At 34.2% G+C, this 22,699-nt stretch overlaps 1 pseudogene; it reads right to left on the reverse strand.

Moving 5' to 3' along the window:
• Positions 1-2,999: 2,999 nt before the first annotated feature.
• On the reverse strand, positions 3,000-3,271 carry LOC131511363 (ATP synthase membrane subunit K, mitochondrial-like; annotated as a pseudogene).
• Positions 3,272-22,699: the final 19,428 nt, after the last annotated feature.

The following is a 22,699-nucleotide window of genomic DNA, read 5'->3' on the forward strand; positions in this document are numbered from 1 at the left end:
ATCTTGTGACCTAATTATTATGGCCTGAGAAGGTGCTGGTTTCTAAGAAATCCATGGCGGGGAAAACAGAAGACAACTACCAGGTGTGCTGACATTGAAGTTGTTTTTGTGTCTGCTAAATGGTAGAACAAAAAATGCTGTTAGTATTGCCGTGGCTTAAATGGAGTAAGAAGAGCTGTGCCCAACATGGAGTGGAGTGGGAACAGAAAAAAGATGGAGGCTGTAGGAGGGAGACTGATGGAGGCAGTTAGTCTGAGGCTGAAGCAGGAGGTGACTCAGAGGACATCCTCCTCCGGAGTCCCTTGGAGTCCCATGCAACTATTTTATGTGGATATTTTAGGAAGGGTGGCCCCAGAATGTCGGAAGACTTGAGGCCACTCAAGCTGGAGGCTTATTCTTCACAACGTGTTAGTTTCCGAGAAATAAAAGTTGGCGATACAATGAAAGAGCTTAGGCTGTTCTGTCATTGAGGCCGGTGAGGTTGGTAGCACCTTAAGTGAATCACTTTTTATTTCCTCAGTGGTCTCACAAACACATTAAATGCAAGTAATATATCTTTCCTGCCCAAGTTTATTCTTGATTTAGCTTCAGAATATTGACTGACATTACTTTTTAACAAAGACTTTAATTTTAGAATAGTTTTAGATTCATGGAAAAATTGTGAAGATTGTACAGACTTTGGTGATTGTGAATAAAGTTGCTAAAAATATTTAAATGAAGCTTTTCTGTGGACATAAGCTTTCAGATCAGTTGGGTAAATACGTAGCAGTAAGATTACTGGATCTTACGGTAAAATTACGTGTACCTTTGTAAGAAACTGCAAACACTGTTATTCAAAGTAGCTATATTTTTTTGCATTCTCAAAAATAATGAATGACAGTTCCTCTTATTCTAAATTCTGATCATAAATTAATATTGTTAGTTTTTTGGATCTTAGTCCTTGTAATTGGGTTGTAGTGGTATCTTGTTTTAATTTGCATTTCTAAATGACAAATGCTGTTGAACATATTTTTACAAGCTCTTCTGCTATCTGTATATCTTTGTTGGCAAGTTGTCTGTTCAGATCATTTTAAAATTAGGTTGATTATTTTCTTATTGTTAGGTTTAAGTGTTCTCCGTATATTTTGCATCTAAATCCTTTACCAGCTATCTGATCTCCAATTATTTTCTCCAGTCTATGGCTTGTCTTTGCATTCTTTCACAGAGCTTAAGTTTTTAATTCTAAAAAAGTCCAAACTATCAATTTTTTTCTTTAATGTGTCATTCTTTGGGTTTTACATATAAAACTCATCACCAAGCACAAGGTCACAGAGATTTTCTTTTAGAGATTTTATTGTTTTGAGTTTTACATTTAGGTCTTTGATCCATTTTAAGTCAGTCTTTCTGTAAAGTGTAAGGTAATGGTGAGATTTCTTTCTTTCTTTCTTTCTTTCTTTCTTTCTTTCTTTCTGCACATGGATATCCATTTACTGAAAAAATTATCCTTTCTCAATTGAATTGCCTTTGTAAAAATTCAGTTGCTTAGGTTTATGTAAAACTGTTTCTGAACTATCTAGTTCTATTGATTCATATGTCTATTATTTTGCCAATATCACAATCCTTTGAGTTCTGTGTTTTTCAATATTGCATTGGACAGTTAGGATCTTTTGCCTTCCCATGTGAAGTTTAGATCAGTTTATAGCTATTTATAAAAAGAATTTTCTGACATTTTGATTGAGTTTGCATTAAATTTATGGATCACTTGAGAAGAACTGTTATCTTAGCAATATTGAATTTTCCAACGCATGGACATTGTATATTGGTCCATACAGATCTTTGATGTTTTTCATCAGTAATTTGTAGTTTTCTACATATAAATTCTGTACATATTCTGTTAGCTTTATGCCTACATATTTCATTTGGGAAGTACTACAAATGGTATTTAAATGTTTTATTTTATTTTTTCATTGCTGGTTTATAGAAAAAAATGGACTTTTGTATATTGCTCTTAAATATACTGCAAATTTTCTATACTTGCTCATTGATTCCAGGAGTTTTCTTGTAGCATCTTTGGTCTACTACTTCATCTGGGAAAAAAAAAAAAAACAGTTTTATGCCTTCCTTTTTAATCTATAAGCCCTTTCTTCCTGCCTGCCTCTCTCTCTCTCTCTCTCTTTCTCCTTCTCCCTGCCTCCCTTCCCTCCATCCTTTTCTTTCTGTGTTTCTTTCTGTGTCTCTCTCTTTCCTTTTCTCTCTTCTTCCTCCTCACCCCCATTGTCTCTCTAATTTTTTTTAAAAAGATTTGTCTATTTTGGGGATAGTGCAAGCAAAGGAGGGGCAGGAGAGAGGGGGACAGAGGATCCAAAGCAGGCTCTGTGCTAACAGGCTGACAGCAGTAAGCCTGATGTGGGGCTCAAACTCCACATGGAGTTTGCAGCCCCAGGGAATTTCTAAGCTTATTCCCCACTCTAAAGCACATTTTTTGGAAGTCCTTTGGTGAAAGCATAATATATTTATTTCTAAATAAACATCTAAAAGTGTTTTATCTCACCTTCATTCTTGATTGATGGATAAGTTGGATATGGAATTTTATATTTCTTGCTATTTTCCCACTGCACAGTGAAGAAATGTCTTTCTATTCAGGCATCTGCTGTGGCTGCCCAAAAGTCTGGTGAAAGTCTAGTTGTCATACACTTACAGTTCATTTGACTTTTCTTTTAACTCTTTGCCCTGGTGTCCTGCAATTATTGCACAATGCACTTGTCGGTTCTTCTCTATCCTGCATACTCTGCTTCTTCCAGCTAAATACTCATAGATTTAATCCATTTGGGAAACTTTTCCGAGTAATGACTTTTTAAGAACCTCTTCTCTCCTATTCACTTTTTGTTTGTATTTTCCCCCCTCATTCCACTTCAACATATGTTGAACCTTATCATCCTATTCTTTTGTCTTCTCTTGAATGAGTCCATTTCTTTGTGTCTCTATATTTCTGTTTTATATTTTTTTTCAAGGCGCATAATTTATCGTACTAATTGAGTATTACAGGATGAGTTGGCATTAGCTTCTCCAGGCATGGGAACTTAACAGATGAGGTACAGCTTAAAATCTGTTAGCGTTCCGTTCATAGCTGGTGTATTTTTATACTTCAACTTGAAGTATAGACCATCAAAGCGATGCCTCGATATGTGGCCAGTACACAATTCATTCTACCTGTAAGAGTATAAGAGTTGAAATATTTTTCGATACCACTGAAATGGAATGAGGCATCAGTTTCTGGACCTTCCATGATTTCAATCTTTATAGAAGGCAACAATTCCACTTGCTCTTTATATTTGTGTCATTTATTTCCTATAATTATTACTAATCTATTTTCCAGTTCATTCAGTTTCTCTGTAGTTGTATGTAATCTGCCATTTATCATGCCCAATGAGGTTTTAATTTTAATGGCCCTAAATTTCATTTTTAGAAGTTTTTATAACTTAGATTTACTTAGAATATGTTTCTTGTTTTTCCAAGCCGCCCTATTCGTTCAGTATTTTTTATATTATGTTTTTATATTATTTTAATGCTTCTCAACCCACATTTAAAAAATAATTCTTTGAATTGTTTCTCTTATCTATAGTTCTGAGGCTGTAAGGTCTCAAGTTAATCCTTTATGATGATTTTTCCTTAGTGGTTTGTAGTGCTTCACTGCTAAGTCACTATTGCCTAGGCCATTATTTCTGTTGGATTTGAAAGCCTCGCCAAAAAAAAAAAAAAAAAAAAAAAAAGAAAGTCTCGCCATACAGCAGTTTAGTGTTTGCTGCTTTTGAAGCCTTAAGTAAGATTTTGGTGGAACTAACCTGATCACCTGAATTTCCACGTGGCTGATTCCACGCCACAGCAGTAACGTACCTTTTTACCTTGTATCTTTCTATGGCTCAGACTTAAGCTTTAGTTCCTTGGTTTAGATGGTCACAACTTCTCTACCCATGTATAACTAATTCTTCAACAGTATTCATATGCCAGGTTGTGTGTGCCTCTATTCTACTTGCTCCAAAACATTGAAGCCTTTTGCTCCTATCTCCCTAACTTTTATATAACGTTCCCCAGGCAACAGAATTGTCATTTTTAATCCGTATACTTAACACTTTCCTTTCAATAATTGATACTCAAAAATATTGATATAAGGGCATGTGATGATCAAATTTTAAATACTGGCTAAAGTTGATACTAATTGAGTGAAACTAACAAAAATAGCAAGTATAATTCAATTATCTAGGCAGGAACTACTGTATCTATATCTATATCTAATCTATGCACATAGATAGATAGATATGTTTATTTTACTTATTTATTTGAAGGGGGGCACAGAGAGAGGGAGAGACAGAATCCCAAGTAGGCTCTGCACTGTCAGCTCAGAGCCCAACATGGGGCTGAAACTCACCAACCTTGAGATTATGACCTGAACTGAAATCAAGAGTTGGGAGCTTAATGGACAGAGCCACTCAGGCACCCCTAGATTTTAGATTTGTTTAATGGGGAGTCATTTTTTTTTTGCCTTATTATCTAGAGTTAATAACCTTGATAATACTAGTTACATCCAAATTATGTTCTTTCAAAATGCAGAAATATATACAATTATTTTATATAAAGATCAAAGGATTATGTAAAATGTGTAAATATTCCAAAATGTATCTGGTAGAGATACATATAAAAAACATATCTATACAAAGATAGTGAGTTTCTCATTTCAAGAAAATATCATAAAAATTAAATTTTATTGAGAAAAAAGTAATTTTAATCTCCATTGACTTTCAAGGAATGAAAAAAACCCACATCATTTGTAAGCTTTGCCAGAGGGAAAAATGTATCCATTATAACTATGCAAAATAATTATTAAAAATGTTGCTTTCAGACTACAAGATAGATGCTATATGAATTTTCTGACAGTTTTGAGCATGATGAGTCATTGTTAATTTTGGGGGAAGTTATTACACTTCTATTTTCGAGACATCTTCTGGGGAAATGATCTTCTTCTACATCTTCAAGTTTCTGGAAATATAAATTTGTATTTTATTGTGGGTAACATAAATAATTGGAATAACTATTAAAATAACTTATTTGAGTATTCTTTCTTATTGGTTCTTATTTGCTTAAAGAGGGATTGAAGGAAAGCAGCATATATTTTGAATGTGCTGTAGTGTAGACTTAAAAACTAATTATCTGCAGGCTTTTAGCAAACATGTAAATTTTAGGATCTCCATGTCATTTAGCTTATAATGTAATTAGCTATTTTTGGATAATCTCATTAAAACATTTTAAAAGTATTGGGTCCATTTAGTGAACCTGTATTTGTGCAAAACATTATTCTAATTCTAGCTTTCAAATATTTCTTTTGAATGATTTTTCTGCTACTTAATATCAATTTATTTCTAATTATTATAATTTAACATTTTGGTTTTAATTAGCGTGTACAAAATAGGAAAGATACTTTCATTAATGCAATTAATAAAGTTAGTTTTCCACATTTTGTATTTTGAAACATAACAAAAACAAGGCTTTATAATACTGTAATTCCTAGAAAATGTATTTGAGTCATTACACATAAATATGTTACTTTAATGTTCAGTCCTTTAAAATAATCCAGAAAATAATTTTGTTTCTCTAAACATTGCTATAGCATGTCATTATATATAGTGATAAGTTTTTGATAATTAATATGTCTCACAATACATGTTTCTTCAAATATTGAGAATTAATACAAAGTTATTTTGTTTTTATGACAATAATCAATATTATTCAAGTTACTCAAATTTTATGAGCAAAGTATTTATTTGAAAGCAAACAAAGTAATAAACACAATTCTGTGGTGAAATTAATAGACACATAGTATATTTCTACTATATTTTAAACTATTAATGTATGTATTTGCAGTTGATTTCACTTTGGAAAATCTTATATATTTGTATTAGGAAAATGAATAGGCTTGATTTTCTATACATTTGTATAATCAGGTTTTCAAATCCTCACTGATCTGTGAGCTTATAATGGGCTTATAGTAACTAAAATGTTGCTAACATCCAGAATATTAATAGGGAAAATGTTTAAGTGTTATTTGGATTTTTTTGACTGAGAGGCCAAGGCATTTAAATAGGATCGTATTTTATGTAAATTAGATGAGGCCATGTTTTTAATAAGTTTATAATAGTTGCGGTTATTCATGAGATTTAAGGAATCCTTCCTTAAATTGTGGTGCTTTCAGTCTGTTTTGTTAGACCCTGTGGGAGTCCTGGTGGGGGCTGGGCATGAGGTAGGGGCTAGAATTCTTTGAAGAGCTTAAGCCACATGAAAGAGTACCTCAGAATGCCAATAGGCTGTAACAATTTCAGGAGTTTGAACGGAATGTTCATTAGGTCATTTAGCATTTCAAGACCTTGAGAAGGTACATTAACTGTGATATTCAAAAATATAGAGTAAACAGTATTTCCTTTATCTTCACCTTTTAGGACTTCTGTGAATAATGAAAAGAGAAGAAGCCAGATGAGTCCATTGTTAGGGCAGGAACTGATTAACAGAATGAAATGTCATGGATAAACTACAAGCAGAAAGTATAGGTGGGAAGCAAGATTATTATTGTGTGAAAGGAGATGGTGGAAAAGTGAACTCTCACAAAAGCACTGTTTAGTAATCAACTAACCCCCTTCCCAAATAGTCATAGAGCATTTTTACTTTTAGATAATTTCTATCATTGCATTTAGAGAAGTATTGCTCTAGACTAATATTATTTCCTTCCTCCTGTTTGTACATACTTGATTTAATTCTTTAGACAGGCTTTATTGTTGAGTTCAGGTCATTGATCTCTGCAGTGTCTGTTGTGTCCGTAGTTATGAATGATTATTCTCTCAGGAGTCTCAGTAAATATGCCGCGGTACACTGCTAAAATCGTGGTATTAGATGTGTTTTAACAAGACTATATGGCCATTTTTTATTATTATGTTACCATTTTATAGTAGGAAACAATTCCAGTTTTTGCATGATGCTAACTAGCAGTTTTCTCTGTAGACTGAATACATCGTAGGAACCATAACAGAAACTAACTTCAATATGCCCATGTTGCAGTTTCAAGGTGAAAAGAATAACAGATTTTTAACAAGATGGATCTTTCTCCAAAGACCTTTATGTTTCAAGGGTTGTTCAATTTTTTCGTTTGTCATAAAACAAAATATACCGCCCCGAGATGCTTTATGCCTTGTAATATCTTGAGGCAAACTGGCTGACAAATGTATTATTCTCTCATAAAGAAGAGAAGCCCCTGAATTACCCATGCCGGACCAAACCGCTGCTTTTGTTCATGCCGTCTTAACTGCCATAGAAATAGCGCGTGAGGCTCAAACTATCATGCCTACTTCATAATGCCGTGCTTTGTTCTTTCTGCAGAGATTCACTGCCATGTATTAAATATGCCCATAAATCTCTCAGTAATTGTATATTACTTTTCTGTTCCCTCTACAGTTTACACATTGTATTCAACTTTGACTTTATTCAGCTCTGCGCAGTGGTATGGCAGGTTTATGGAATGTTGTAAAGCTGAGAAAAGTAGGCAATTATTGTTAAGCCTTTGTAAGCTATTTGAGAAAAGACATTTGTTGCGATCATGGCATAAGGACCAATTCTACCGGCTGTGGATTTACTCAGATTTTTATTTAAACTCTTTCTAAAAGGAATGAGTGTTACTACGAACATTTTTAAAAATTGAAAACCCTAAGTGAAAAGTGGAAATTTTCCATTACTTTTTAAATAAAAACTAAGGGTTATGAGATATATAAGTGATAAAAAGAACATGAATGAAAACAGGTTTTTTTCATCTAATGTAAGTGAACTGAAAAATATATTTTAAAGGAGCATATAAAAATTATGATCAAGTATCTACAAGTTTATGGAATTAAAATCTTTGTAGACTAGAGAATTTGAATAATATTATTTTTCATCCATTAACTCCATAGAAGTAGCTTCAGAAATGGAAGAGTAGCAGAATATACTACCCCAAAATATGATTATAGCACTTTAGGACATAACACTCCAAAATGTGCCACTTTGGCATGTTGATTATTTTTAAGTAGGCACTTAAAAAACAGCAAATGCTAGAAGAGGCTTTCCCTGAACTCCCCTTAGCTGCCTAAAGATGCATTCAAGGAAAGCAGAACTCAGTTGGCATCGATGCCCTCCCTGGGAGTTTTATCAACCAGACAAAATTGACTTTGATCACAGAGGAAGGGAGAGAAGAAATTGGCACCATACCCAGACAAACTTTGCCACAAACTATCATACGCTCCCAACCATTCTTCTAAGGGCCCACCGATGTTTCCTAGAACTCACTTACTCTCCCCTAAGAGATTTGCATTCCCTCTCACCTTTATGAACATATGAACATGGTATTTAATCCTGCATTCCAAAGCTATCTTTTGAGAATTACTCACTTTCCCTGGGTATCCTCCGTGTGTATATGAGGTTTTCATGTTAGCAAACGTGTTTTTCTCCTGTAAATATGTCTTTATTACAAGAAGTTGCAGTCAAGAACTCAAGAGAATAGAGGGAAAATCATTTTCCCTCCTCTACACTCTATTGTTATTGTAATAGGATCTGCAGAGCCCAGATATCTATGTGTCTAGAATATGTGAAATGTACAACTTTATGTCTGTATATGTATATACACACACACACACACATATATATGCACACATATTTATACACACATATATATACATATATATAATGTAAAAATATATAGGTATATAATATATATCAATTTTATCAATTATATAAATGTATGTATATATATATAATGTAAAATATATATAGGTGTAAAATATATACCAATTAATTTTATTAAAAAATCAAATTCATAAACTTTGGTAAATGCTAGAGCATGCATAGGGGTAAAAAATCCAGGCATTCACTTTAGAATACCCAAGTTCAAACTTTAGCTCTTCCATCTACTTGTGAAACTCATAGGAAGATCACATGAGATCAAAATAAAGCTCTTGGCCTAACGCCTTAATGATTTATAAATGCTACAGTGGATCTTCTTATCAGTCTTCAGTTTACTCTTTCCCAAAGGACTAATGATAACCTTAATTATAGATAAAGGGATACTTTTGTCCACACTGTTATTTTTCTAGATTCTGAAGATCTTTTTTTGCTTTCCTTGGGAGAATATTCCTTAATGGACTCAGGATCATGAATGAGGAAGTAATATTACATGCTTATAAATATTTAATACCAAGATTGTAGCACTTATTTCTATCGGAGACTTGCCTTTTTTCCAATATTTCTAGAAAAATGTCTGCATGGTCCTTCCCAGTTTGTCTCTTACCCCTATGCCTGAATTCTTTTTTTTTTAATTTTTTTTTTTTTAATTTGAGTATGGTTGACACACAATGTTACATTAGCGTCAGGTGCACAACATAGTGATTCAGCATCTCTATATGTTGTGCTGTGCTCACCACAACTGTAGCTGCCATCTGTCACCACTCACACTATCACAGAGTATATTCCCTGTGCTGTACCTTCGTCCTTGTGACTTATTCATTCCGTAACTTGAAGCCTGTACCTCCGACCCCCTCACCCATTCGCCCATCCCCCCACCTCCTTCTCTCTGGCAACCATCAGTGGGTTCTCTGTGTCTATAGGTCTGATTCTGATTTTTGTTTGTTTATTCATTTCCTTTGTTTTTTAGATTCCACATATGAGTGAAATCAGATAGTATACAGCTAGAATACTGAATGCATGGATGACTTAGGTGTTTTTACTCCTTAAAAAAAAAAATCTATAAATAAAATATTGGCCTGTCAGATCTTGGTTGCTCTGATGATCTCCAATGACTGAAATAGGACTTCAAAGTTTTATTTCCTGATTTATAGGTTGACATTGGCAGCCTGTTTGGTCAGATGCAAGTCAGTCCATCAATCGGAAGCACAGTCTCCCTGCTATCTATGATATTTCCCTAAGTCCTGTCATCAGAGATCTTTTTACATTTTTCTTTTTAATTATACCTAAAAGTACATCTCCAGTAAATAACTGCTGAATGACTGACTGAATGAATGCTTGCTGCAAATATTTGCTTCCCCGTAGTTAATGATTTTGTACAGGAAAGAAATTATTTCCAAAAGGCGAATGTTTCCTTTTCTGCAAGCTATGGTTACATATGTCTCTTTAAATACATAACAGCATGTTTATGTTGTTTGTTTGTTTGTTTGTTTGTTTTTCTATCAGGTCACAATAAAAACAGACCCTCTTTTATGCAGGAATTTGGAAACCATAACTAGCACTTTAAGCAGCATTCTACATTCCTCTGTTCTAGAACGGCTGCTTCATATATTCTTTTTTTTTTTCTTTTTTAAGTAGGCCCCATGCCGAAAGTGGGGCTTGAACTCATGACCCTGAGATCAAGAGTTGCATGTTTTACTGACTGAGCCAGCCAGGAACTCCCACATGTTTAACTCATTCTAAGAGTGAACTCAAGTACCATGGAGACTCTTAACAGTGAGATCTGTGGCTGACACTCAGCAGCCCATCTCCAGGCCTGGACTGTCTGTGTGCACAAACACACCCGCAGATAAATACTCACTTGTTTCTGTTGTCCTTACATGAAGAATTATTATTCCAAAAAATTAATTCTTACCTTGGGAAATTACTTATTAAACAATCATTTAGTCCATTAGCAAAACCCACTGACTTAAGGCTTGATGAGACTATTTGGTTTTCTAAATAATATTGGTAATGACCAATAGGATCGCTTTCCTTTGAAATTTATCACAGATAATTGAAAAAGAGACATTACAATGACTAAATGAGGGTTATATTTTACAGAAGCATATATTCTAAACTAGTTATACCGACTGTAGAAAAGACTTATATATAGTGAACAATTTGTAGTTCTTCAAACATATTATCATTTCATAATGAAGCTCTTACTGCAAGCTGAACTATTAAGACAAGAGCAAAGCTACTTTTCTTTTCTGATTTGGCCATCATTCAGAGCTCACCCAACTTTCCTGCTCTGGGTCTTATTTGAATTATCTGCCAAATTAAGACCTTCATCTTGCAGCCTAATTTGAGGAGAATGTGTTCACTGATCGCTCAACACCAGTGACGTAAAGTCAACGATCGATTCTTCACCTCTTGCATTGCTGATGAAATACTGGATTTTTCCACTGTTATTCATCCCATAACTCTGTTTTCTAATGTGTCTCGTCTTCCATCTTAAAAACGAAATCTCCAGTGAATTATTTTATTTACCATTAATTCATCACAAGCACCGTGATTACACCCTTTGAACTAGTTGGTGTCATGTGTTCTTCCAGTTCTGTTACTGTTGTGGTTTTGCTGGTTAAGCCTTTATATTTATACTTTTGTGCTATCTCTGCTACTACTAACTACTACTACGACTACGACTAATTGTGCCTCTACTGCTGCTTCTCCTCTTCTTCCTCCTCCTTTCTCTTCTTCTTCCTCGTCTTCTCCTCCTTCTTCTGGTCTTCATCTCTGTCTCCATTTTCGTTTCAGCAAGGTTCATTATACTGAAAAAGCTACCTTCTTCAGGTTCTTTATTCATGTCCTTAAATGACACCACAACGCTTGCCAGAATTTGTCAAAATCCCTCAGATTAGCTAGTAAGGCTGTCGCTAATTCAGTCATGCTTATTGATCCAAACACCTCCTGACATTTTCCCTAATTTTTTTTCCTTCCAGAAGAGTCTTTACTAATCTGCGAATGTACCTTGTTCATTGCCATGCCTACCTTTTTGTGAAGTATCCCTACTACTGATTCATCACATTGTTTTCTCTTCCTATGGCTGCCTTTCCTCCTTGTTTTTCTTGTAGAGCATTCTCTCGTTGTAGTTCTTATCAGTTAAGGACCTGGACTCCTCACTGTTCAAAAGGGTTTGTTCAGTGTTTATTAATTCCTGGCACATTGTGAAGAACTGAGGTAAAATAAATATATGCCATTTTATCCTCTAGCATTTAATTTCACTATGACATATTGCCCAAAATAAACGTCAACAAGGTGCCATGGCAGCAAGGAGGAGTGGGGCAGCTACTCTCTGTACCATTTTGTCTCCTTGTAACCTGCATCAGCTTAAGTTTTGGGAAGGAAGGATATACTACTTAAGCTCCTTTTGTCTTCCATGTAGCACCTGGCACATTGTAGGAGCACAGAATTTCAATACAAGTGTGTTAGTTTGGATTTTGTCTAATGCCTGTTTTAATTATCAACCTTAAGTAAAAATCACATTTTAAATGATGACCAGGATGTTAATATGTTCCCAACCTTTTTAAAACAAATTGCAACAGGGAAATTCAAAAGTGCTAATTCTAAAAGTGGTTAGGTTTGCCTTTGAAATGGAATTTCATGCTTACCGATGAGCATGAGAATGTCTTACAAATCAAGCAATGTAACACCAGCACAGGCTAGAATAAGCTGAAACACTGCTTGACTTTTCTCACTCTTAGCCATTCTTCCTGCATCTCAACCTACATTTAGCTCAGCCATCTCCATTACAGGAGCTGATACAATTCAAACATTGCCTGGAGCAGAAATGTTGACAAAGGTTTCACAGTTCAAAAGACTTCTTTTTTTGAGGTACAAGAATTTAAGAGCAAAAAGAACCAGATATTAACAAAATAGGGGCTGAATGTACTTAAATACTTAAGAGATGTAAGGAATTTTTTTAGTTGGAAACTGTAAGTCACATTTAGGTAGAGTACATGTACCAACAGGATCCTTTATACCCCTGCCTCTTTTTTTTTTCCTCCTTTTTTTCCTTTTATTTTATAGTAGACCATAGGAATCTATTGAGTTAAACCATATGAACAACAATACACACACGAATATTAAATTATGTTATGCTGACAGTATGAGATTTCATTATTTCTTATTAGAATATAGGTTCCTTGGGGCAGATATTTTGTCTAATTAACTATTGCATATACAAAGCCTGAAATAATCATGGCGTAAAATAGATAATAAATGTTTCTGGAATGAGTTAATGGATGTTTTATGTGGTTTGTAAAGAAAAAGGTGATATTATAAAGGAGTAAATGTGGACTCATTTTGTTCAATAATTAAATGTAGTGAACATCAGAGTTGTTTTAGATTCAGCTAGCTTATTTGCTGTTTTTCAAATGTTTTGCATTAGCAAAACCTTTAATGAGTTTGGCCTCAAGGAGTTTTTCTTTAATCCATATGTTTCTGATTCCCATAGAGTTAGCTGTTACCAAAACTATTTTAATTATTTACTTGAATTCCAAGATGCCTTTTGAAAGATTTCATCAAGGAATTCTTTATGTCTGACTTTTAAAAATTAAAGTCTCACTTTTCTCAATATTTCTCAGACTGTATCTTCAAAAACCTATAACTATTCTGAGATTTATTTTTATGCTGGTCTCCCATTTTTAATTCTCATGTAATTAGAGCAAATTTTTTTTTATATTAGTGAAATAAACAAATAAACTGTAATGCCTATATTGTGCATTTCTAATGTGGATATTGCAATAATTTGTAATGGCTTAGAGTCTCACAATTTAACCATAGCATTTATCTTAATAAGTATATACCTATTAATCTTATATATGATATTCTCCTTGAGTTACTATATCAGAATAAGTTCTAAATTTGGCTTAGGAGTGGATTTTGAGTTTATGTATGTGAGAGTTGAGGAGAAACAGAAGAAAAGAAAAAGAAATCCAGAGGATAACAGATATAGCTATTCTCTTTCCTGACCAAGTTTAAATTCACCTTGTCACTAATAAATGCATTTTGTGTGTCTGTGAGAATGTTTAAAATTCAGAGATTATCTTCTTGAGTTTTATTTTTAGTAAAACGATATTTACTTCAGTAAAACTAATAATAAAAAAATTAATTATATCAATATACACACCCCTCCATTAGGCAGTTCAACTACCAAAATTTTATCTGGATTTAGTTTTTTAAAGATTCATCATATCCCTGTAGAGTGACAGAAGTTAGGGGGTTGGGGAAGTATATGTTTTCATCTTCTGTGAATTAAAAAACTGCTCTGTGTGCTGTGAGTACTTTATGATTTAGGTATATTGAATCAATACCTCAAAATAATTTAATGCCAGAAGGAGGGAATTCACAGCTCAAGTACTTTACAGAATATTGTTCTCTATGATATTTTATATTATCAAATACAAGAAAGTTAATTATTTAATTTCTGTGAGATTAATTAGTTGAATAAAATAGATTCTATATAAACTATTTGATTCTTATATTTTCAGTTTTTAATGCAATATTATATATACAATAAAGAGTATTAAGCATATTAAATAGATAATTTGGTAAACTGAAGTAAATAAAATGGCAAAAAATTACCAATAGCAGTCATATAACAATATGAAGTAACTCCTATTTTGAAGTACTTTCTTTTGAAACTAACAAACAAAAAAGTCTCCAGTGGAGACAAATGAAAATGAAACACAGTGATCTAAAATCTTTGGGATGCAGCAATAACTGTTCTCAGAGGAAAGCTCATAGTGATACAGGCCTACCTCCAGAAGCAAAAAGAATCTCAAACAAACAAACAAAAAGACAAAAAAAACAAACAGACAAAAACCAACCTAACCTTATGCCTAAAATAGCTAGAAAATTAAGAACAAATAAAACCTAAAACCAGTGAAAGGAAGGACATAACAAAGATTAGAGCAGACATAAATGAAATGAAAGTTAAGACAACAAACAAACAAAAAAACAGATGAATGAAACCAGGATCTGGTTCTTTGAAAAGATGAACAAAATTGATAAACCAGTAGCCAGACTCATGGGAAAAAAAAAGACTCAAATAAAGAAAATCTGAAACAAAAGAGGAAAAACAGCCAATACCACAGAAATACAAAGGATTATAAGAGAATATTATGAAAAATTATATTCCAATAAATTGGGCAAACTAGAAATAGATAACTTTCTAGAAACTTCCAAAACTGAATCAGAAAGAAGTAGGATATTTGAGCAGACTGATTAGAAGCAATGCAATTGAACCAGTAATCAAATAAAAAAACTCTCAAAAAATGGAAGTCCCGGACAAGATGGCTTCAGAGGTGAATTTCTATGAAACATTTTAAAAGCATTAATACCTATTCTTTTTAAACTACTTCAAAATATAGAAGAGGAAGTATATTTTCTGGATTCACTTTAGGAGGCCAACATTATCTTAATACCAAAACCAGACAAAGACACTAAAGAAAACTAAAAGCCAATATTTTTGATGAACACGGATGCAAAGTCCTCAACTAAATAGTAGCAAACCAAATCCATTATTTTAAAAAAAGCATTCACCATGATCAAGTGGAACTTATTCCTGGGATAAAAAGGAGGAGGTTCGATAATTGCAAATCAACGGTGACATGTCACATTAACAAGAGAAAGGATAAAAAACATATGATGATCTCAACAAATGCAGGAAAAGTATTTCAGAAGTACAACATCCATTCATGATGAAAACTGTCAACACAGCAGGTTTAGAGGAAACACACCTCAACATAATAAAGGCCATATAGGAAAACCTACAGCTAACATCATACTCAGTGGTGAAAAACTGAGAGCTTTTCCTCCAAGATCAGGAACAAGATGAGGATGCCCACTCTCACAAATGTCACTTAACATAGTACTAGAAGTCCTGGCCACAGCAATCAGACAAGAAAAAAGGAATAAAAGACCACCAAACTGGTAGAGAAGAAGTAAAACTTTCACTATTTATAGGTGACAGGATACTATATATAGAAAACACTAAAGCCTCCAAGAAAAAACTACTAGAACCGATAAATGACTTCACTAAGGTCACAGGATAGAAAATCATTATACAGGGGCGCCTGGGTGGCGCAGTCGGTTAAGCGTCCGACTTCAGCCAGGTCACCATGTCGCGGTCCGTGAGTTTGAGCCCCTCGTAGGGCTCTGGGCTGATGGCTCGGAGCCTGGAGCCTGTTTCCGATTCTGTGTCTCCCTCTCTCTCTCTGCCCCTCCCCCGTTCATGCTCTGTTTCTCTCTGCCCCCAAAATAAATAAAAAACGTTGAAAAAAAAATTAAAAAAAAAAAAAAAAGAAAATCATTATACAGAAGTCCATTGCATTTCTGTATATTAATAATTAAGTAGCAGAAAAAGAAATTAATAAAACAATACCATTTAAAATTGCACCGGGGCGCCTGGGTGGCGCAGTCGGTTAGGCGTCCGACTTCAGCCAGGTCACGATCTCGCGGTCCGTGAGTTCGAGCCCCGCGTCGGGCTCTGGGCTGATGGCTCGGAGCCTGGAGCCTGTTTCCGATTCTGTGTCTCCCTCTCTCTCTGCCCCTCCCCCGTTCATGCTCTGTTTCTCTCTGCCCCAAAAATAAATAAAAAATGTTGAAAAAAAAATTTTTAATTGCACCAAAAATAATAAAATAGCTAAGAATAAACTTAACCAAGGAAGTAAAAGACCTGTAATCTAAAATTATAAAACACTGATGAATGACATTAAAGACAGCACAAACATATGGAAAGATATTCCATGCTCATGCATTGGGAGAGCCAGTATTGTTCAAATGTCCATATTATCCAAAGCAATCTACAGATATAATGCAATCCCTATTAGAATACCAACAGTATTTTCACAGAACTGGAACAAATAAAAATAAAACTTGTGTGAAACCACGAAAGTCCATGAATATCCAAAGCAATCTAGAAAAAAAAAAAAAAAAAAGGCTGGATGTATCACAGTCCCAGCTTTCAAGGTATACTACAAAGCTATGGTAATCAAAACAGCATGGTGCTGCACAAAAATAGACACCTAGGTCTATTTTCTTTGAGAGAACCCAAATAAACCAGGCTTATATGGTCAGTTAATCTTCAACAGGGGGAAAAATATGTAGGGAAAAGACAGTCTCTTCAACAAATGGTGCTGGGAACACTGGACAGCTACATACAAAAGAATGAAACTGGACTACTTTCTCACACTATACACAAAAATAAACTCAACTTGGGTTAAAGACCTATGTGAGACCCAAAAGCATAAAATTCCTAGAAGAAAACGTAGGCAGTAATTTCTGTGACATTGGCTGTAGAAAACATTTTTCTAGATATATCTCATTTGGCAAGAAAAACAAAAGCAGAAATAAATTATTAGGACTACATACAAATAAAAGGTTTTTTGCACAGAAAAGGAAGCCATCAACAAAACTAAAAGACAACCTTCTGAATGGGAGAGGATATTTTCAACTAATATATCCTATTAGGGGCTAATATCCAAAATATATACAAACTCATACAACTCAAAACCAAAAAAAAAACAAACAAACAAACAAATAATTCAATTAAAAAGTGGGCAGAGGACTTGAACACATATTTTTTCAAAGAAGACATATAAATGGCCAACAGATATATGAAAAGAGACTAATTATCACGGAAATAAAAATCAAAACCACAATGTAGTATCACCTTACACCTGTCAGAATGGCTAGAATCTGAAAGAAATAACAAGTGTTAGTGAAGATGTGGACAAAAGGAACCCTTGTGCAGCACTGTTGGTGGCAATGTAAATTGTTACAGCCATTGTGGGAAACAGTATGGAAGTTCCTTAAAAAATTAAAAACAGTATTACCATATGATCTGATAATCCCATTACTAGGTATTTACCCAAAGAAGACAAAAACACTAACTCAAAAAGATATATGGATACGTGTTTATAGCCGCATTATTTATGATAGCCAAGATATGAATGCAAGTCAAATGTCCACTGATAGATGAATGAGTTTAGAAGATATGGGAAATATACAGATACAGATATCTACAGATATCTCAGCCATGAAAATGATGAAATCTTGCCACTTGGAACAATATGGGTGGGCCTAGATGGTATTACACTGAGTGAAATACGTCAGTCAGAGAAAGACAAATGCCATATGATTTTAGTCACATGTGGAATGTAAGAAAAAAAAATGAACAAAGAAAAAAGGCATGTGAAAAAACAGTCTTAAATACAAAGGACCAACTAGTGGTTGCCAGAGGGGAGGTGGGTAGGGGAATGGGTGAAATAGAAAAAGGGGATTAATTTATATACTTACCACTTATTGTGATGAGCACTGAGTAATGTATAGAAATGTTGAAGCATCCTATTGTATACCCTAAACTAATATAATACTGTGGGGAATCAAATAGCTACATCCTGGCTAAGGAGAGTAATGTATAGAAATGTTGAATCATCTTATTGTATACCTGAAACTACTATAATACTAAAAAAAAGTCTTTGAAACGTAATTGTTCAACCTCTAATGATTTTGGGGGAAACATATAGGTATTTCTACTTAATGTTCATACTTATTAAATATTGATATATTGCTCAATAAATACAAACAAAAATAGACAAAAACATAAATCCCTATGCTTAAACTTTTATGGAAGATTTTAGTCTGTTTAATAAGTCTCCCAGAATATGAAAACACTTTCTAAAACATGTCAAAAATTAGAAGCTCATGTTTACATTCAATGTGAAAACTCATCTTACAAATGAAAGCATTTTTAATATGGTGGATTTGCCTGAAATTTAAGACCATAGAATAATTTTGCCATGTGTAAGTAAAATAATGAGGGTGTTGCAGTTCAAGAAGAGATGTAGATCCACTCTTGTTATTCCAGGTCCAAAAATGCTATATCTATAACATGGTGAATTATCAAAAACAAAGAAAGCAAGGAAAAAGACAAACCACTATTTTAATAGGTGATATCAAGGAGTGAGTTTTTAAAAAATTCTATACTTCCCACCTTTACCTAAAAAGTCCACAAAAATGAGTTTTATGCTAATTTTCTTTGTTAGGAAAAAGTGAAAAACCATACTATGCAATTTCTTTTGACACCCTATCCTAATTTTAATTTTAATGCAAATTACAAAGTATACCTCAAAGTGCAGTGAAGTTAGAAAAAAAAATGCTTTGGACATAGTATAGCTTGGATTTTACATGCCTTGAAATTTAGAATGGCTAGGGTCTTGTTTTCAGGAGAAGTTATTGAATGACAGTGATGATTTAAACATCTTAATTACTCCCTTTGATGCAGAAGCAGTTGGACAGAAATCATAATCATTTCATATGTAGAAAGAGTCATATCTGGGGGCTCAGAATCCCTGAATTTTTTTGGCTTTGGTCATTATAATTTGATGTTTTTTCCATAATTCTGCTAATAAGCAGGCTGATTAAAAATAGTCTAGATTAGAAACTGGGATTCAGTAATTTTTAGAATGATATTTCTATATATTCCCCATACTATGTTAAAGCCTGGAGTACCAAGAATATTATAAATCCTCATATTTGTAGGTTTTTCTAAATGGCAGAGATCTTAGAGATAACCTGGTCTAATGTACTCATTTTCTATACAAAAATACACTCAGATTGGATAAGCATATTAACTGAATCAATGTAGTTTTTTAAATTTGAAATTCTTAAATTATTTCTCCATCCATTACTATTTTATAATAATAATAATAATAATTATTATTATTATTATTATTTTAATGTTCATTCAGTTTTGAGAGAGAGAGAGACAGAGAGCAAGAGAGGGAGGGGCAGAGAGAGAGGGAGACACAGACTCTGAAGCAGGCTCCAAGCTCTGAGCTCTCAGCACAGAACACTACTGGGCTCGAACTCATGAACTGTGAGTTCGTGACCTGAGCAGAAGGCTGATGCTCAACAAACTGAGCCACCCAGGCTCCCCAATACATTACTATTTTTAATTCAACAGGCTCCTTCGTTAGAAAAAATGGGAAATGCAAAGTTACATCAATGACATTTTCACTGGCACTAAAACAATGTTCAAGAAAAATTGACTTTTTTTTTTTAAGACAGAAGCATTATGCCAAAAAAAGCATATGCTTACTTAAATTACGTGGACTATTTTTTATGTGGCAGATGAATGGGTCAAGCTAGAAATAACTAGCCAGACTCCTCACAGGCAAAGCTATTTTCAGGTAGAAAATCCTACCAAGGTTCTTGCAGTAAATATGATAACCATCTGTTTTGTTCCTACAAATAAATTAGACTGTCAGAATTTAGCAAAGCCATGCATTCCCCTCCTCAAGAAATATTTATAATTATTGCTCTGAAACATTAATTTTGTTAATAATAAAACTTTTAGTAATTACTGAATACTTACTATGTGCCAGATACTACTCTAAACTCTTTTTACATAGCATCTCATCTAATAGTTAAAACAACCTGAAAAGAGAGACATTGCTAATATTTGTATTTGATATGAGATGTAGTTGAGAAGAATTTTAAGCTCTCAGTCTTAAAAAGAGCACCAAATAGAAACCAAATGCAGGAGAGCTCTCACTAAGATTTTTAAAAAGTGAACAAAATCATATTTCAAAGACAAAATCCTGCTGCCCTTCAAATTTTCAGAGAGAGTGGTATGCACTGTGGCTAGATTTTATTTATTTACTTTTTGTCTAAAGTTATGGTCCTCCTAGTAAAGTTTGACTACAACTTTTCACAGAAGAATGAAGTCCAAGATCAGGCGGCCAGCATGACTGCCTTCAGGTGAGGACCCTCTCTCTGGTTCATAGCACCCTCTCACTGGGTCCTCACAGTGAGACAAAGAAGGGGTGGCGGGGGAGGGGTCTCTCTGGAACCTCTTTTATAAAGCAGTAATCCCAGTCATCAGGACTCCTCCTTAATCATGTAAGCACCTCTCAAAGGCCGTGCCATTATCTTTAGGGGTTAGGATTTAAACATATATTTTCAGGGGTACACAAACATTCAGACCATAGCAAAAGGAGAGCCTTAATTTTCTTTTTGTCTTGATATCCTTAAATTTTAATTTTAAGCTACATGCATATTTATTGCTAATAATTAGAAAATGTGAAATTGTTAAAAGGATAAACTAACAATCACCCAGTGTTAAAGAGTTGCATTTCTATTTATCTAAAATATTTTTTAATACATGCTTATGTAATACAGGATGCAGAACATTGTTGTGATTCTAAGATTGTTAGATAGGTAGGTAGATGATAGATAGATACAGATAGATGATAGATGATAGATAGATTGATAGATAGATGATAGTCCAACCTCAAATAATAGTGGTTCCTTTATCCTCAAACACCTAAATAAATTTTTGTGAGATAAATATCAACTTCAAATTGATTAGAAAAGAAAGCAGAACACTTTACTTATTAAACTTTTCTGTCTCTTTGTCCCTCTCTCTCTCTCTCTCTCGCACACACACACACACACACACACATTAAAAAACACAGTAGTATTCAGTGCAAAATTTACTGGAGATTTTGAAGAGTTATAGAAAAAGAGAGTTTACATAATTAAACCTACTCAAACAAGAAGAAAATTTCCATTAGCGCTTTTTCTTTCTCACCCAGCAGCAGGCGTTCCTTACTTTCCCCTTCACCCAAGCCTGGCACTGGCTTTTTTCCCTTCTTGCCGACATTTGCTCTAGAAACTGACATTTGTTTGCCTTATACCTGCATAGCTACCTAGTTCTGCCCAGCTCCTCATGTGCATCATAAAACCACTGTACTTCTTAACCAAGAATCCTATAATAAACAGATCTCTTCTTTTCAGAAACTAATATAAGAATGACTTTTTTTCTTGGAGCACCTAGGTGGTTCAGTCATTTAAGCAGCCTACTCTTGGGGAACCTGGGTGGCTCAATTGGTTAAGTATTAGACTTCAGCTCAGGTCGTGGTCTTGCAATTTGTGAGTTCCAGCCCCTTGTGGGACTGTGCTGAGAGCTCGGAGCCTGGAGCCTGCTTTGGATTCTGTGTTTCCTCTCTCTCTGCCTCTCTCTCTGTCTTTCAAAAATAAATAAGCATTAAGCAGCCCTTGATTTCAGCTGAGGTCATGATCTCAGTGGTGAAAGATTGAGCCCCGGGTTGGGCTCTATGCTGAGTGTGGAACCTGCTTATGATTCTCTTTCTCCCTCTGCCCCTACTCCTGCATGTGCTTTCTCTCTCTCTCTCTCTGTCTCTCTCTCTCTCTGTCTCTCTCTCTCTCTCTCTCTCTCTGTCTCTCTCTCAAAACAATAAAAAAATAAAATAAATAGAAATAACTTTTTTTCTTGAATGGAGCATGTTGGTGAGCTATCTGCCACCCACCCTGGACATTCATCAATATATTTCCTATAAGTTTCTTATATAGCTCTTTCTGACTTCCTGTCATTTCTAATGCATTAGCATCAGTTAAGCACAGGACAAAACATAGATGGATCCAGGCATCTCATGTCCTATGTTATACTGTTCATCCCTGAGTTATACATTCATGGGCATTTCACTTACTTCTCAAAGTTTAAGCCTTCAGATAGTAAAATATATGGATGGTTCACATCATGTTTTCTAGTTCTCCAGGCCAAAGATGTCTCTCTTTCTCAGTCTCTCCAACAAATACACATGTGATACTTTGAAGTTACTTGAACAAAGATTTCAACATTTTCAAATTGCTGAAAGTCTAATGGAAATGTATAACTAGTGACTAATATAACTTATAAAGCATAAATATATTGGCAACATGAATAGAAAAAGATTAAAGTTAAACCTGAGTTTTGAATCTGATGATTGCACCCTTCCTTTGGTGGCAGTAATATCTACCTGTGAAGTTTTAGAGTGTGATTCGAAGGCAGAAAAATATGAAACATGTGAACATGTTTTTTGGGGAAAAAGTACTTTATAGTTTTATGCAATGATTAAAC

This window comes from Neofelis nebulosa, chromosome 5, assembly GCF_028018385.1.
Source record: "Neofelis nebulosa isolate mNeoNeb1 chromosome 5, mNeoNeb1.pri, whole genome shotgun sequence".
Classification (NCBI taxonomy): Eukaryota; Metazoa; Chordata; class Mammalia; order Carnivora; family Felidae; genus Neofelis; species Neofelis nebulosa.